General features: G+C 36.4%; 1 protein-coding gene across 2 annotated transcripts in view; it reads left to right on the top strand.

The window, feature by feature from the left end:
• Positions 1-2,630: 2,630 nt before the first annotated feature.
• Positions 2,631-18,641, top strand: part of LOC116164505 (acyl-CoA Delta(11) desaturase-like) — a 45,178-nt gene continuing 29,167 nt past the window's right edge. Inside the window, exons 1-2 of one of the 2 annotated variants that reach the window (XM_031478699.1) lie at positions 2,631-2,708; positions 2,763-2,974. The gene's annotated coding sequence lies outside the window, so the exon portion shown is untranslated. The other variant, XM_031478700.1, reaches the window with a different exon arrangement.

The raw sequence follows: 18,641 nt of genomic DNA, 5'->3' as shown, positions 1-18,641 counted from the left end.
CACGAAAGTGACAAGTGCCTGTGACAGATGACGCAAGTTATAAATGCCATTCTCCTGCAATATTGCCAAGTCGTTATGTCATCGGAATGGTTCTAGGAGCTGATTGATCGGGCTTATTACGTCACAGAGCCCGCCATAATCATATCGTTTTGAATAAACCTGTAAAACCGCACATGTTCATTATTTTTTGCTAATCACCCTATATTTTTAAATAAACTTTTACTGTCCAAAAAAATGTTTCATGGTTTCAGGTACACGCTTATTAAATTAGAACTGCGGAATTCAACTATACTGTCTGACTATCACTTTCAGATTCAGCGGATATTTTTACATATAATACAGTTGATTTCGTTGAGTGAGATGACAACACCCAGCCCAATCTGCCCAAATCGTAATTTGACTGGACTGGACTAAGTACTTTTAATATTGACACAATTAAATGCGATCGCGTGGCATTTGACGTCACTTTCATTCGTCCAATACTGATGCGTTTCGCAAACTTGAATTTCGTTTGCTTATTTTGCACTTTTGAATTAACATTTTTTGCAATTACTTAAAAATAAACTAAATAACAAAATGATGGTTTAAGTATAATGCCAGGACAATCAATATTCGCGGGAGAAAGAATCAAATACATTTAAACCACATGCATATTCCCTGTTAGTTTATTCAACGTAATTCGCCAGCAAAAAGTGTAAAAATATAAAAAAAGTTAATGATGAGAAAATAAGATAAGGCTGCTGGGAAAAGAACAAACACTGATAATATTTCTAAATAATTCATAAATTATACAATAATACGCGAAAAAAGAGGATACATAAATCAAAGGAACTCCCCTTGAGTTCAATTATATGTATACAAAGAGTTAGCCAACTTGGGCATTTCACATAAGCGCATCCACTGCCGCCCCAAGCGATATTGCACACTTCATATGGGATTTATTACATAAGTATGAGGGAAATATTCCAATTAATATATTATTTATTACTCCGTTGAAAATAAAACAACAGCATGGATCTTGTACATTATTAAGCGGTAGAGCGAAGTGATGCAAGCTTTATAGGGGAGTCGACGGAGTCCCTCTGTCCGTCGGTCCGTGAACACGATAACTGTCAAACGGTTGAACCGATTTGGTTCAAACTTTGCACAGATGACAGGACACAAGTAATAAGCCATTTGAAAATGAGTCAAATCCAATGATCCCTTCGGGTCACGCCTCTCTGTCTCTACCAAACGCTTGAACCTATTCAGTTCAAACTTTGCACAGTTGACCTGCATGCCACATGTATTAAGCCTATTGAAATGGGTCAAATCTAGAGTCAAATCAAATGACCCCGTGGGGTCACGTTTCTCTGTCCCTGCCAAACGCTTGAACCTATTCGGTTCAAACTTTGCACAGTAGACTATGCCACATGCCAATTGAAAATGGGTGAAATCCCATGATCCCGTAGGTTCACACCGAGATGCTCTGTCGCTTTTTAGATGCTCTTTAGGGGTTTATTTTAGGTCAAACTGCAAAATATCGGCAGCATTTGAGTTTAATCAACAGACACCAGCGATATTGCCAAAATTATAACCTCCATTGTTATGTGGTTGTAAACAAGCGCGGATTCAGGTAAATGCATTTTGTGCGCATGTCCGTGTTGGACGAAATTTGCACGATGACGTCCGTCATATTTTTTACTGCATCCAACTCCCCCCTTTTGTAGAAGCTGGATCCGCGCTTAGTTGTAAATCATAATTTGTATGTCGATTTCTTTGTTGTGGTGTACCTAAGGGTTGAATTCCCTTGTATTCTCCAATCCAAACTAATTGTAGATTTGTCGCATAGCGAATTATGGCCCACTGTTTGTAATAAGCAACAATGATAATATGTTAAATTTCGTCTTATTGCTACGGTCATTGCGCTCTTGTTTTTAATCAATTATCCCCATTATCCGCAATTTTTAATCGATGGCAAATTTCCATTATCGGGCGATCTCGATTTGTCATCAAACCTCGCTATTGTCATTCATTCTTATCCATGTTACAAATTGCATGAAGTGGTTCACTTTGAAATGAACACCCCGTACACCAACCATTAAAGGGAAACAAAACCTGGCTAATGGCTACTGCATTAATGATCGATTAATGAATAAACGTGTAGGTTTGGTCAATAATCCCTTCAAGCGGTAATTAAGTGAAATTATTTCCCACATTATTATTTAATAACCCTTCGACCTTTATGGTTGTATATCTTTTAATTGGTAAATTAACTGTGCGGAACAAGAATGTTATTTTTTGTTTAAATAGTAATTATATTGGAGTCTTATGCAACGGCCACGTTTGCGTGATGTTTTTAAATTGTACTATTATATTCCTTACAAAATGTAATGTTTTGCTCGGTTACGCAGCAAAATATTAAGCAAAATGCGTTTTAGGATTTATACACATTAAGAAATAAGAGGGTAGCTTAGAAAAGAACGAATATTTTATGCTTTGTGGATGCACACACCTTTTTGTGTGCTCTCCAAACACCTTATGCAGATATACCCACGCGCTAGGAAATGATGCTGACCCCTACGGCCATGGTCGAACGACTTCATACATCCATTTCTAAACGTGACGGTACGTTTATTAATGAAAATACGGGTTACGCATGTTTCAAGATCATCATCCACAGGTTGCGTAAATAATTTGAAAGGCGTGGAATGGTCCTACGCATACGCGTAAGTAAGGGGTAATAGGCGACAGTCAGTCGCATTTGAAGCACCCTATTTCAGGCGCCTATCCTACAACTTGCGTCGCGGCGTTTCTCGAGAACGTCGCGTCTAAATAGTTTAGGCGCGTATTAAAGAAACGGGGATCAATTCGGAATTTTTTATTCGAGATGCTGTTTCATTGCAACATTGACTTGGAGTGAAAATTATACCTACGTGCAAATTGTGTGACTATGTGCAAGAATTGATAAAGATTGTGAGGGGTAATTAAACAGGTGAGTGTTAATAAACATCACTTCTAGCCCAAATATCGAAGTTTTCCGCTCTAGTGAAGTGCGCGAAAACATTAAATTCTCTAATTTGTCTATCTATTACATAATCCAATGCTCGAGGACAGTGTTATAGCACCAGAAATGTCTTTGTTATGTGGGTATATTACGTCATTTCAGTGGAATTAGATTTTCCGCGCGGAGAGTGAAAAACAGATTAATCACTCGAACTTCTATTGGAAATAACGCCTTTTGACATTCAATTAATGTTAATATTTTTACTGCTGTAAACTAAACAAATTGCGGCCTGACCTATATTAATAGGACCTAATTGCTGTGTTTCATTTGACCATGGAAAAAATTGTAATGGATGGTTAAATCTAAATGCAATATAAAAATTACGTGTGTGAAGTAAACTGAGGATTTGGATTCGTTTTTTAGACTTCATTCCAAACATAATTTTTGCAGAGTGCGAAGTTAGCTTGGGATTCGCAATTGTTGAAGTTAAGCAAGCCTTTTCTCACAGTAAATGAATTATGGCACATCCTTGTTACTAAGCAGTAAAAAACCTCGGTATATTTCTACTTACCAGGTGGTAGACAGAACGCCCTGTATTTTATTTTTATCGCATTCTCGAAATTTACATAATAGTATATTAAGAAACAAGTGTATAATCAAGTCTTTAAAGCACACGCAACAAGTTTAAGGGCACGACGCGCAGCGGAGTGCCTTTAAACGTTGCAAGTGCTTTAAAGACCAATTATACACGCGTTTCTTATGGTATTTTTTGTTATACCGGCAATATAATTTAAAAATAAGAGAAATAAAATGAAATCATATTGATGTTATACTGGAATACATGTCTAATTAAGTGGGCTGATTATTTGTCATTCCATGATTGCCATGGAAATGTCACTTGACATTCGCGTATAATAAAAATCACCATCTTTGTAAATAAAATGACTTCGGTTGAAGAAGACAATACACCGTCTATTCGGTGGCTTATTGCTGCAGCAGAAGAACCTGTAAAATCAAAATGCAAAAGCCATTTTATAAAGAATATATGAAAAACTGTTGGCGTGGATTAATAGGAAGCATCTTTCAAACATGGTCTTAAATGCATCGTTCATGCTGTCATATATGAAGGAAACGTCAAAGGTCGGTATTTAACTCTTCTACCCTTCGGGGCATTCATTCAAAACTTCAATCAATACTGCGATTAGAAAATGCAAGAAAAGATTTGGCAGCATACCTACTCTAAACCACGTGCGTTTGTGAAAGCTTCCCACACAGGATACGAGCCAAAGACACTTTTTTCATTTGTAAAAAGCGATCCGAGAGGATATTTTATTTCAATCTGAAATTACAAATATAGTTTCATATGTCATATTTGAAGTAACGTTACTTATCAACCTTTAAAGCTCTGCGTGTTTTAACCGCCTCTTTACGCACGCTCAGGGCGTGTTTTAAAAAGCGATTCTTATGCAGGTAGGTATAATAAAAAAAATAGTAGTCTTCCAAAATCTACAATGCTGGCTTGATGCTACATGAGAATGATTTAAATTTTGATCGTCCTTTTCAGGGTGTTTTAATTAATGGTAAATTTGAATAACTTCAAACCTTAAATGCGTCTTTTAAAAAAATCATCCTTTTTTCCAGTGCTTATACAATTAGAGAATTAGAAGCAAGATAAAAAGAGTCGCATATTATTTTCAGTAGGGGATCTGACATTCCGAAGCAGATCTTTTAGTTCGGCTCATATTCAATAGCATTGATCCTTGAAGTCGTAGAAATCGATCGGGGAATGTTTGACATCGCTTTTCGTTCTGGAGGAAAAAACAGACAGACGGACAAAACCATCACATAAGGGTAATTTTTTTCTTTCGAAAAATTCCCCTAAAAATGTATGGCAATGTTACGTACAGGCTCCTAATTTTTATATCCTCTGTACTGATGAAACAATTCAGTTTAATGCATCTTCCAACGTCCCCAGCTATTCCCAGAACTTTGACGATTGATGACATTGAGACAATACATGTAGTACAGAGAAACATAAAGAGATTATTCCTTCCCGTTTTCAAAACTTTTGCGGATTGATGACGCCTGGACCACGTGGATAAGAAAAACACATAAAAAATTAGAGTAGCATATATCATTTTTCCCACGTGTTTATAGGCTGTTTGAAAATAATTGTAAAATGTTTCTCATTACCTTCATAACTTTTGCTGATATCTGTCAGTGCACCACCAGGTAAGTAGAAATATCATTTTTTCTCGATCTGTTTATATAAGAGGAAGTGCAATTTTCTCACATTCCACATATTGTGCGAATAGATTTAAATACGATTGTGAATTTTTTTAATACACGAACCGCCAGTTTGTAAGCACCGAAATGCTGTAAAAAAAAGCAACAGTAATTTGTGGCTATTGTTGTCTATACAGGCTGAGTCAAATTCGAGGGTACCATGGATATCTCGGAAACTGTAAGAGGTAGTTTAAATTTGGCGAAGTTGTGTATTTTGATGCTTAACAAAATACCGTTTTGAAACTGAAAACATTTCGATTACTTTCGGAAAAAAAGGAAAATTTGCAAAATCGTTTTTATTTTTTACCGCAGATATTAAAAAAATATATTTCAAAATAAATGACACGTTATTATGGCCGCACTTTTTTCCCTCTACAAGATGCTAATTTTAAATTTTATGTCTGACGTTTCGCCTCCGGTTAACCATCATCAACTTTGTTTTTCTTATAGAATCGATAAAATAGAAGTCAAAAACGTATTTCACAAAACTCTTCACCCTTCAACTATCAACGCAACGGTCGCGGCTGACACTTTCTGTTGTTTAGTGTCCCCCTACGACACGCAGTGCCCTCTGCGGTAGGGTTATTGTTTCCCGCCCTACACATGTAGTGTATGTATGTATGTATAAAATCGAAAAAAATTAGGGCCATACTGAAAAGTACGATTACTTCATATAAAATGAAGTCATTCAAAATCGGGAGAGCTTGAGAAGCTACCGTTTGCGTTGTAGCATCTGAGCTGCCACTATCAGCAAGCAATAAAATGGTTTTGAAGAGCCGCGCACTCGGGACAAACGAAGCGAATAAGGTACACTGTCGGGTATAAATAAGAACATAATATTACATCATAAAGATCTATTTTTATTTTTATTTTATTTTTTGATTTGTGAATTGGGTAGTTAGTTGGTTGTCTTTTCGACTCTTATAGATCTTGAATAAAAATTCTTTTTGTAGAAAATCGACATCTTAGTCAATTAGGTACCTTGACGGGCTTTACTTACCCATACAATCGGCATGTTGTATACGAGCACTACGTTTATGTTACACTAATAAGTGGATAGCAAAAAATATGTATACGGTTTTTTCTGATGGGCGAAAGGTAAAAAATACGTGTGCATTTTGCTTTCGCCTTTTTACCCGTGCATTTGTCAACAAATGAAATAAATACATAGTTTTCATGCCGACTTTTTTGCGAAGGGCGTCGGTACAGTGATCGATTTCAAGGCGCCAAGAAATTATATGTCCCGGTAATTGAAACAGTTTCTTCTAGATACAGAATTCATGGTAGTTAAAACACCTGTGGAACCTAATAGTAACTAAACATTGGCCGGGGTAAGTGAATTTTTAATTCATTAAAATGAAACATGAATACCTACTTCGAAAATTGGGAAAGGGACAAACAAGATCTATGTATTAAAGAAATATTAGGCTTATAAGATGAAACTGAATATTGCCAACTATTCAAAATGGTGTGTGGACAATTTGCGCCCGGAATTCGCTCCAGGACAATTCGCTCCCATAACAATGCGCTCTCGGAAAATTCGCTCCCGGAAAAAATGCGTGTTGAGACGAAATGGTTTGTGAGATATTGAAAAAACAAAAGTTGGAAACTGTTGGTTCCAACAGGGTGGTGCATCCGCGCACAACGTGCGAGAAATACCTATCGCACAAATTTCCTGGAAAATGGAATGTCCGATTGGCGCGATGTGTGCGTGTGCACAATCCTGTTGCATCAACAGCTTTTGTTTTCTTTGTATGCCGTATATTGTGTTGTATTCGTAATAAAAAATTGCTACTCAATACAGTGTGTACTTTTTTTACCGGGCTATATAAAAAAGTATTGATGATTTCTCTGAAATGAAACGTTGAATTGAAAATCTCTCAACGCTGTCTTGTAGAGCTCAAGAAGTGGGACTAAGAAAGTTTTTTAATTTTCTGTTAATAACACTAGAAAAAAAAATAAAAAAGAAATCGGGAATTTTCGGGTTTTCTTTTAGCAAAATAATAACCGTTTCTCTAATTTGACCATGTCGTATCTTCTATTATTTGGAAGATCCCAATGATTTTTAAATGATCCTTAAAATCCGAATCATCAAAGAGCTCGCGCCAAGTGAGTAAAAAACTAATAGTTACGTATATCTTGCAGAAAGTTGCAGTTATCACTGGTAGCGGTTTCAAATCGAATACAGGGGTAATTCAGAAACCAGTAAAAATGTCAACTTGACAAATTCAAACTGTCAGTATTCTCCACATGCTCTACATTCCAAATTTCCTATAGGTTCTGATTTAAGAACATACCTTGACGAGCACGAAGAAATGCAAAATTTCATCGTAATCGGTCCATCCGTTCTCTTTTAAATCGATGGACATGAAGCCATTGAGCGAGCAAGCGATCGTACGATTGGAAGAAAGCTAAACCGCCTCGTTTAAAATTCGACCATTGAATAGCAAAAGGTAAGTATATGGAACAATAGGCAAATATTTAATAATCATAACGAATAACTTATTCGTTTTTCACCATCTTAGGACGGTAATTATTTATTATATTATTACAACATGTACTGTAAACCATATTTTCAGCACGGCCTGATGATGAGCAATATGCCCGAAATCGATCGCCATTAAAGAACTTTTTAAATATTTGCCTATTCTTCCATATACTTACCTTAGATAATGTAATTGTTTAAGTCCTCATACGATAGGTAGATAGATATACTATTAATGGCAAATGATATAAACTAAAACAAGCTTGTGGCTTCAGTGTCGAATATATGTAAGTACAAACGATGAAATTGAAAAAAATTTGTAGGTATGCCAGAGAAGGGAGACATTTATCATAGTGTGTCAGTTGCCTTTCCATGTCGTTAAAAAAATAAGGAGTTGTTGCTCAAGTGATTTCGGTTTCAATGTGTTTCAAATGTGTGCTATCACAAATATTGATACATTTTTAAAAATAATAAACCAGAAAAATAATCGCGCCTCACCATTAAATTTTCACGTTTGACTTTAATTTTAAGAGCCTTTGGCAGCTGTTTCTGTAAAGCTTTTATTTGTATATACTTACAAATATTAACGTTTTGTCTGTTTTTAAAAGCTTTTATGCAAATGCATTGATAAATAAATTGAAATTAAACAAACGGTCTCTACGTGGCACGGAGCACGCTATTCTCAACAATTAATTGTGGCAAGTGGCAAATCGACTGTAATTATAGCGACTTATAACAGGGTTCATAAGGAAACATCACGGTTTATTGACATGTGTATAAGTTTAAGGTTAAGTGGGTACAATTAACTATATTCGTGCTTATATACGACGTTATTACTTATAGCAAACAACAATCGCATCGATTTTCTAACTATACATACCTGTCTCGAGACAATGTTTGCTATATATCACAAACACCCACAGTTATTTGTCATACAGAAAACGCGTACAAGGGTCTATTTGAAATTTGGCAATCTTAATAGGTCATTTTTCTTCAATATCGTGCCTATCGTAAAGTACTAAAAACTGTTTCGGTAGTATTTGTAAGAGAAATCAAATTAAAGTTTTTTTATTAAATTATAAACCTCTCTTAGCATGAATTTCTTTATTTAAAGGTTATAATTTTTCAGATTTCAAGATTGATCATTATAATTATGAAGTTTTTATTTTCACTTTGGAACCGATTAACTAATGTGAAGTGGCCACCACTGACAGATCAATATTGTTAACGACTAGGCCAAGGTCAGAGGTGTAGTTAGAACAAAGTTTGGGGGGCACTCGCAAAACTCCAATGATGTCAGTAAACTTGTTTTGAAGATAATAATATTTTTCCCTTGTGGGTGGTAAGGGTGGAATTGGCCCATCACCCTCCTGGAGATCGCAAAAGGCGATCGACTCCTGCTTATCCCTCTTTCCTTGACTAATACTGGTGATAGTAATGGAAGAGGACTTTGCTATGGGTTCGGGATTTTCGAAAACGAACCTTACGATGCAGGGTTTAGGATGGTCCCCAGTGCGGGTCGACACAGCGCTGCGAAGCGGGAGACCTCACCCAAACGTTATAAAACGGCGGCTGGGAGTCGATGTTAGGTAGCCAGGAAAAGGGGACTCCTTAGCCTAGGTTCTTAGACTTCCACTTCGATGAAGTCAGTCCATTTTTTCATTTCGAAAGTATTGTTTGGTGTTATTGGTGAAATTAAAAGTATAAGAAAGTGGTAGTGGTAAATGCAAATCAAGACCCCAATCTAACAGGCTAGTGAATAGAAAAATTGCATTTCTATCGGTGATTGTTACTTTATATTTCTAATCCCTTTTAACTTCCTCACGGTTAAATAATATACCTACCAACTTGGGTAGTTATAATTGAAACAGATATTTCCTTCCAATGCAAAAACACATACAGTGTATCCCAGGTAGAACGCATCATAGGGAAACGGCAATGTATTTTTTGCGAACGATCCACGAGGCCTTTGGAATTAGCGTTTACCATACTACTCCAATCTTTTTTATGCGAGATTTGGTTTCGGGATATTAGAGAGGTAAAGCGTACCGCTCAAATGATAGTTTTTTCCCAAGTTTAGAATAAGGAAGACTAACCATTTTGTTCCCAGATCACTAGAGCGAAAACTGCTTCGGGCATAATAAATCAATTTCTGATTTCGAGTACTTTTTTATCGAAACGGAAATATTCACGCGAGGTTCGTTATATAGGTAAAAAAAAGGAATACCTATAAGCGATTTAGTTTTATCCACGCAGAAAGAAAAAAGGATGATCGTGAAATTACAAGGAATTTAATAACTTATAACGTCGAGTAAAAATCGGTTCGCCGGAGAAATTACCACAGCCATACTCGGTCAAGGATAAATTAATTAAGCGCGCCTATATATTTTTACGCTACAAAGAACTATTGTTAGAATTCAGTGTTAAATTATCTCAACGCTAGTGAAACCAAAGGGAAATAAATTCTGTCAGAAATCGTGACGATAAGATGGTGATACTTGATTCGTTCAAATTTCAAGAAAGGAAATCTCCAAGCAATGAATCCATTCTGATCTGTAAGGTGAATTGTGTATTAAAATATTGCTCCGTAGACTGTTATTAGGTTTGATATCGAATTATGGGTAGTTAAAAAGATCGGGGCCACGAAATTCATAGCGGATACATTTTATTATTAATTTTTTCAATATGTTCAAACCATTATAGCAATTTTGCATTTAATTTTGCTAGCAAGAAGGTTACAAAATCAATTATTAAAATCCATTTTCAGGAAGTAAAAAGACGAACATTTTCATTCAACCCAACAACATAAAATTTAAGTAAAGGGTTAGCCGTGGATCAGAAAAATGTTGCTGAAAAACATCAACTTCATCTATTTCAAAGAAGGGGGGATCAACTCCCTTAAAATGCAACCCCGTTGTAGGATCCCAATCGGGACGCATACCTACATTCAAGGTGCGCGAAGTGTAGGGATGCCTTTGATTAGCGGACTTTTACCGCATGCAGTGCAATTCTGCAGTGGAAACATCCTGTCCCCGTTTCCACACAGGGTTGGACTGGAGATTTTAACCCCTGCAAAAGAAAAAAATTCACAAATTTCGCAATCCATGCAACCATCGGAGACATTTTAAATGATAACCGCGGTATACCGCCATATGTAAAACGCAAATAACTCTTATTCAATCAAATCACACGTCACCCTTCTGAGTAATAGGCGTCGTATACATACTCACATACAGTGAATTTTTTTAAATGCGAACATAGGAGTTTGTATGCAATGTAATTTCCCTATGTTCGATTTTAAAAAAAACACATCAATCTATTGAGTAGTTCAAATGAGTAGTAGATACAATTGACAGCTGTCACATTTTTAAAAATACCGCCGTCCAATTTAATTACGAAATCGGTTAGGTTATTGCTTAGAATGTCAAGGAGGACACTTCGAACATTTATTGTAATTGTTTTCGTTACTTATTTTCTTCATTTATGTATTGAATAGATCAAATTAGTAGAATACCAGGTGCACATGACCTACAAATAATTGAAGGTTGGTTCACAATCAGTTGTCGTGTCAGTGCGTGGCCTATGAGGTCAAGTTATCGTAAGTTTAAGAAAAATGTATCCTAAAGTTGCTATGGCCTCACATGGCCTCTTTAAAAAAATCTTACCGAGTGCTCTTCATCATAAAGATTATAGAGTTGCTGTTCATAGTCACACAAGTTGCGCGTTTTGGGAATGTGAACCGCGCACATCTCATGGATTGATGTGTTTTTTTTAAAATCGAACATAGGGAAATTACATTGCATGCAAACTCCTATGTTCGCATTTAAAAAAAATTCACTGTATATCACGGGAGATGTGCGAGAATGTTAGATTGGAATTAACAAAACAATTGGAAGTAGGTACCGATACCGTATGGACAGTATAGGTACGTGACTTTTCTCTCACCTACCGATCACGGTCGAGTGCAATTGTCACTTGATGCGACACCAAGGGGGAGAGAACATCCCCCCCCCCCCAACTTATTGATGATTTTTTATGTGTAATAAATAATTGAAAGGCTTTAGGTATTATGCCTAAGAGATCGACATCGTCTAATTTCACATTCACTCAGTTTATATCGGAAGCCATGGACATTAACAAGCAGGTTGGCTTTATTTTCACGGATTGAACAAAAGCACTCGACTGTATACATATAAGTGAACACATGTGATACGAATGTTCCGAGTTTAAGCCCGTAAGAATGAATTTCAGACGAAACGAATGAATATACGAAAATGCCAATTTGATGAATTAAATGGACAGAGCACTTTTTGAACAATCCTGAAAGATCGTTTGGTTTTGGCAAGTTTTTTTTTCGATTATCATTTATTACACTAACCTCGAATCTTGCATCGGTTCCAATCAGGGTTCCAATACATGAAGATTTTTTCCAAATGTAATTTTCCCTAATTTCGCTATTTGTTTCAAGTAACCAATTAACAGTATTTTTGCTACGCGGCCCCGAATATAATTTTTTCGTTGTTGATAATGCCATTAATTTTTTCGTCGGAATTATTTTCTTTTCCTAGCTTCGCCTAAACATCGTATAAAATCATTATGGCGCCGTTCGTGTTTTGGAATGCGGCTATCTAAACCGTCATCTTTCAGCGTCTCGCTATTTTTGTTTTATTTATATCATCAATTCCACTTGTGGATAGTGGATTTTTTACTCTAAGGTTTATTATTTGGTTCTTTTTGTAGTCGACCTCGAACTTCGATTAGTTATGTTAGACGGTGATGGTTGCTACTTAACGTTTTAACTTTAGAATTTTGTCAGGAAAGGAGATCGACGATACACGAAATTAACTCTTTATTATTAAGTACCTAATTAATTTCGTGTATCGTTAACCTCCTTACCTAACAAAATTCTGAAGTTAATCCAGTAAGAGATATGGAAAAATTTGACACAATTTTGATTAAACCTCTCGCCAGGAAAGATTGCCGGTCATAGAACACTTGATCCCGGTCTACAATCTATGTTTTTCTAAAGATGTGAGCGACTTCCGGGATAGTATCGTGTCAATGTTGAATAAAAGGACTTTTCGTTCAACATTGGCATGATCCTATTCCGGAAGTCGCTCGCATTTTAACAAAAACTTAGACTGTAAATCGACACAAGGTGTGCTGTGACCGGCAATCTTTCCTGGCGAGAGTTATATTTACCTTATTTTAGGATGTTTAAATGTTTGATAAAATAATGAGAAATGCAACTGAAACAGAACTAATTCGCATTTGATAGATGAGAAAAAAATCTTCTTTCGATTGGGGTCATTTCAAACCCTCTAAGTTAACCGGGGGAGCAACGATCTGCAAAAAAACCTTTTTCCCATGTTAAATGCCTATGTTCGGTTTTGAAATATTCACCCGGTATACATATTATAATTACATCAATACATATAGCAATAGCATGAAGACTGAGGGCATAATGGGATGGCAATCCTTTACCTATCCCCCCCTCTCATTACACCCTCGGACGTCGTGGACTGCTTTATATGTCTCATATGACAGATATATAATTGGCCAAAATAACGCAGTGCCAAGAATAAAAAATAAAGGATCTTAGTAGCTTCTGTACTAAAATTTACGACAACCCCTTAATTTTAGCAGAAAATTTCTCGTTATGTAATGAACTTTTTTTCTACTCATATTAAATAATAGGTAGAATACTGATGGGCTTTTAATTGAGAAAGTTATCCATTATTCAATATATTTTCATTGTGTTTCATGACTGTTGTCAGTCAATCGTATTCCGAATTTGTCATTACTCTTCAGGTCACATTGTAGGGTTGCCTTGGAAACATGTATTTAACAAAAATCAGGATCTCGGATCCCCATAAATTCAGTTGTCAAACATTAATGTCAATCAAACAAATTACGAGAAATCAGTTTTGTGAAAATGGACAGTAGTGTAATCATGATGAGCAGTGAGGGCAATATAATTCTAACTCCTCCGGATGTTGAAAAAACGGCAAAGCACATTACCCTTAATTTACTTCCTGAAAAATGTCGCAAGAAATATGAAATGGTGTACAAAACATTTATGGATTGGAGCAACACAAAATCGATAAGTTCGCTTTCAGAAAATGTGCTTCTAGTATATTTTGGCGAATTAGCCGAAAAATACAAATCTTCATCTTTATGGGCCCGTTGCGTGTTGAGAAGCACCATTAGCATTCATAATAATAGTGTGAACATCGATAGCTATGCAAGATTGCGCACCCTTTTAAAACGAAAATCTGAAGGTTTTCAAGTTTCAACCCAAAAAATCAAAAACGTTCACTCCTGAGCAAATTAACACATTTTTACGTCAAGATTTATCTTCGTGAATAATTGCTAACTTTCTCACTCATTGAATAATATACTATTTTTTTCACTACTAGCGTCTGATGACATGATTATTAACCTTTTTTCCACTTGTAAAGTAGGCTTTCTCGGCATTTGTTCAAAGTGGTTAATAATGTGGACATTATTAACTAGTAGTCAATAATGAGAACTGTCACGCTGTCACTTTTAGAAAACACAACCCGAAATTTCGCTCAATAAACGTTTAGACAAGTTCTCAAAAATGAATAATTGCCACCATCCGGCATTTCCAGAGTAATTACATACCTAAAATTATCACATTTTGAAAAAATTCGAACGAAATTACTCTTTGAAAATATCTCAATGACAGAACAAAATACGGCCTGTTTGACTTGTACTTCCACGTACTTGATTGACATGTTAAATTAAGAAACAAACAATTCTGTCCAACCGTTAACTCTATTATCAATATAATATGTTAATTTAGAGGATTTCAAGTGCTAGTAGTGAAAAAAATAGTATATATACCACGGTAGAGAAGTCTATTATTGCCTTCGCACCTTACACCCCTCGGCGCAAGCGCCTCGAGATGTAATCTTGGTGATCAAGCAATAATACTGTATGTGACGTAAGCGACTACTAGAATTAGAATGTTTATGTAGATTGACAGATAATTTTGATTAACGTATGTATTTCATTACATACATTACATATTTAACTCTTAATACGCTTTTATTTAATATCTACGTTCATTATTCTACATGGTGGCAGCATGAGTCGTAAGAAAAATAAGAAGAATATTGATGAATCATTTGGTGAATTGCAAGATAATTCATCGGTCGGCCGTCGACACATCACGTTTCAACCACCGGCTCAATTTGACTTCCAGTGCCCAGAAAAATGGGAAAAATGGTTTAAAAGATTCGAAAGATACTGGATGGCGTCGGGGCTTGATCAGGAACCAGAAGAAAAACAAGTGACTTCTTTAATTTATTGTATGGGGGAGAATGCTGAAGATATATTGACTCGCTCCCAACTTCCTGAAAAAAACTTAACTCCTATAAAACTGTAAAGGCCGCATTTGACGAAGCTTTTATAGGGAAGCGGAATGTAATTTATGAGCGTGCTAAATTTAATTCTCGAAACCAGAAAAAAGGGGAGATCTTTGAACAGTTTCTCACCGATATCAGCTTGATGGCCGAACGTTGTGCTTTCCGGGATCTTAGAGATGAACTTGTTCGTGACCGTATAGTTGTCGGTATTTTAGATAAGACTTTATCCTTACAACTACAAGAGGATGCTGACCTAACTTTGGAGAAAGCTATACAAAAGGCAAAACGGTAGTTTACGACTATGTGTAGACTATACAGATTTGAATAAGAATGTGAAACGCCCAAAAATCATATTACCAGATGTTGAAGAAACCTTAGGCCAGATTGGAAGCTCTAGAATATTTTCAAAATTGGATGCGCAATCTGGGTTTTGGCAGATAAAAATGTCACCTGATACTGCTAAATTAACAACATTTATTACACCATTTGGAAGATTTTTCTTTAAACGTCTACCTTTTGGAATCACATCAGCCCCAGAATTTTTTTCTGCTCAAATATCTAAACTATTGGAGGGACTAGAGGGAGTCTTATGTCTAATGGATGACCTACTTATTCATGGGAAGACGCCAGAAGAACATGATTATCGATTAACTCAAGTTTTGAATAGACTGAAAGATGCTAATGTAGTTTTAAACAAAGAAAAATGCTCTTTTTCACAAACATCAGTGAAATTTCTGGGTAATATAATTGATTCTCAAGGAATAAGGGTTGATCCTGATCGTGTGCGAGCCTTAGAAGATTTACCTACTCCAAAAGACATATCAGGAATTCGTCGTCTGAATGGCATGCTAAATCAACTCAACAAGTTTGTTCCAAACCTTGCAGGGAAAACGGAGGCTTTTCGTGAACTTACGAAGAAAAATAGAAAGTTTTGTTGGACCCAAGATCATCAGAAAATTCTTTCAGAAATAATTGAATTAGTTAAGAAATCAATTTGTTTGACACGGTATGATGTAACAGCAAAAGCAACTGTTATGGCTGATGCATCAGCTTACGGACTGGGCGCAATTTTACTACAGAATGAACATGATAAACTACGAATTGTAATGTGCGCATCTAGATCGCTTCAATCAGCTGAAAAAAGGTATGCCCAAATAGAAAAAGAAGCTATTGCAATCGCTTGGGCAGCGGAAAAATTCTCTAAATTTCTAATGGGGAAGAAGTTCACAATTCTAACTGACCATAAACCCCTTGTTCCATTATTAGGCAGTAAAGACCTGGATAGCATACCTATACGAATTCAACGATTTAAGATGAGGCTAATGAAATTCGATTACACCATTGAGCACATTCCAGGAAAAGAAATGTTTACAGCAGATACTTTGAGCCGAGCACCTCTTTCTGATTCGGAGGATGATTTCACTGCAAAAGTCGAAGCTCATATCAAGGTGGTTTCTTCGGGATTCCCAACAACTCCATCCAGACTCGAGGAAATTAAAAACGCCCAAAGTCAGAATCGTGAATGTCAACTGTTAGTCGAGTATGTTGAGAACGGTTGGCCAGATCACAAAAAGATGTACAGGAGTTGATGAAGCGATGGTTCGCATTCCGTAATGGTATCACAATTATTGATGGTCTAGTCTGCTACAATGAAAGAATGATTATACCAGCAGAGCTACGTGAAGAAATAAAGGAAAAACTGCATGACGGTCATTTCGGGATAAACCGTACACTCCTGAGGGCTAAACAATCTGTTTTTTGGCCAGGTATCACTGAAGAATTAAGTAATGTGGTAGAAAATTGTAACATTTGCGCCAAGCATAGACGCCAATATACCGAGAAGATGATCCCTTCTCCTACTCCTTTGTACCCATGGCAAAAAATAGCTGTAGATTATTTCGAATTCCAAAAATGTACTTATCTGGCTGTGGTGGACTACTATTCGAGGTATTTGGATATTATCAATGTCACAACTATGTCTGTGACAGAACTAATAAAAAAAATGAAGAGTTGTTTTGCCCGCTTTGGGATTCCAGAAGTCGTAGTCTCCGACTCTGGATCCCAATTTACAAGCGAAGAATGGAAAACATTTGCAAAAAATTATGATTTCAAGATTGTGACGAGCAGCCCCTTATATCATCAGTCGAATGGAGAAGCGGAGCGATCAGTCCAAACTCTCAAGAAGATTCTTTGCAAGAATAAGGATCCCACTCTCGCCTTGCTAGAATATAGGGCCACTCCCGGGCTTTCTGGATACAGCCCAGCAGAACTCCTGATGGGAAGGAAGTTGCGCACTCGGATTCCTCTCCTGACCAAAGAACTTATTCCAAAAAACGTGAACTATAAACAATTTCGTGAGTGGGACAAGTGCTATCGTAGTGAATAGGCAGAATACTTCGACCAACGTCATCGATCGAAAGAAGAAGTTCCTCTTGAGATTGGTTCCTCAGTATTCATCCCTGATAGGCAAGAAGAGGGAACAATTGTAGAGAACGTAGCTCCGAGATCCTATACCGTAGCTACAAAGGAAGGATTATATCGTCGAAATAAAACTATGTTGAGACCACTTTCTTCTTCGGATAACCCTACATCAACAATTTCCTCTAGACGCGCTATCAAAGCACCACAAAGACTAAACTTGTGATTGTGATGAAAAGGGAAACCCGGGAAGAGGAGATGTGACGTAAGCGACTACTAGAATTAGAATGTTTATGTAGATTGACAGATAATTTTGATTAACGTATGTATTTCATTACATACATTACATATTTAACTCTTAATACGCTTTTATTTAATATCTACGTTCATTATTCTACACTGTACTTCTCTACCTTGATATATAATGTACTATTATTACACCTTTTAAACACTCAAATGTGTGCGAAAATAGTTATTTGTATACTTAGGCCGCGAAGTCATTCTTTAACGTACCGAAAAGAAGATTGACGCCGAGGCCGCTTGCGGCCGAGGCAAGGCAACTTTGAGGGCGTTAAAGAATGACGCGGCCGTGGTATACACAACATTTTTTGTGCAATTGCGTAGAATCGTCAATAATAAAAATGAGATTTCAAAAATAATAATTTTCTTCGCAAATAGAAAGACGGCCAGTTTTCATTTTACCATGGAAATGAGATAAACAATGAATAATTTTTCGTGAAAGAAAAGTCAAAATGTGTGACTTCGAAAGTGATTCTTCGATATCCGGAACTCCTCCGGAAATAAAACTTGTTGTGAATTCTGCTGTGTTGCAGTTATGAGTTAGTACCTGAAAAATCGAAGCGGCAGTACGAAAAATGCTACAAGGACTTCAAGTGTACCTGTCAGTTTGAGTTCTAATGAAAATCAAAATGTTACAGTTTCAAAGTATAACGCTTCTAACACTTTAGACTTTATTTCAGGAGTAAGTATAAGTAACAATACGAACTGTAGGCTTAATATTAACATTTATCCAAAAGATTTGTAATTGCCTACATGCTGATTGTCAAAATAT

The sequence above is a fragment of the Photinus pyralis genome, unplaced genomic scaffold (assembly GCF_008802855.1).
Source record: "Photinus pyralis isolate 1611_PpyrPB1 unplaced genomic scaffold, Ppyr1.3 Ppyr1.4_LG2, whole genome shotgun sequence".
Taxonomy (NCBI): Eukaryota; Metazoa; Arthropoda; class Insecta; order Coleoptera; family Lampyridae; genus Photinus; species Photinus pyralis.
The sequence above is the reverse complement of the archived record's forward strand: the minus strand, read 5'-3'. Positions and strand labels throughout refer to the sequence as shown.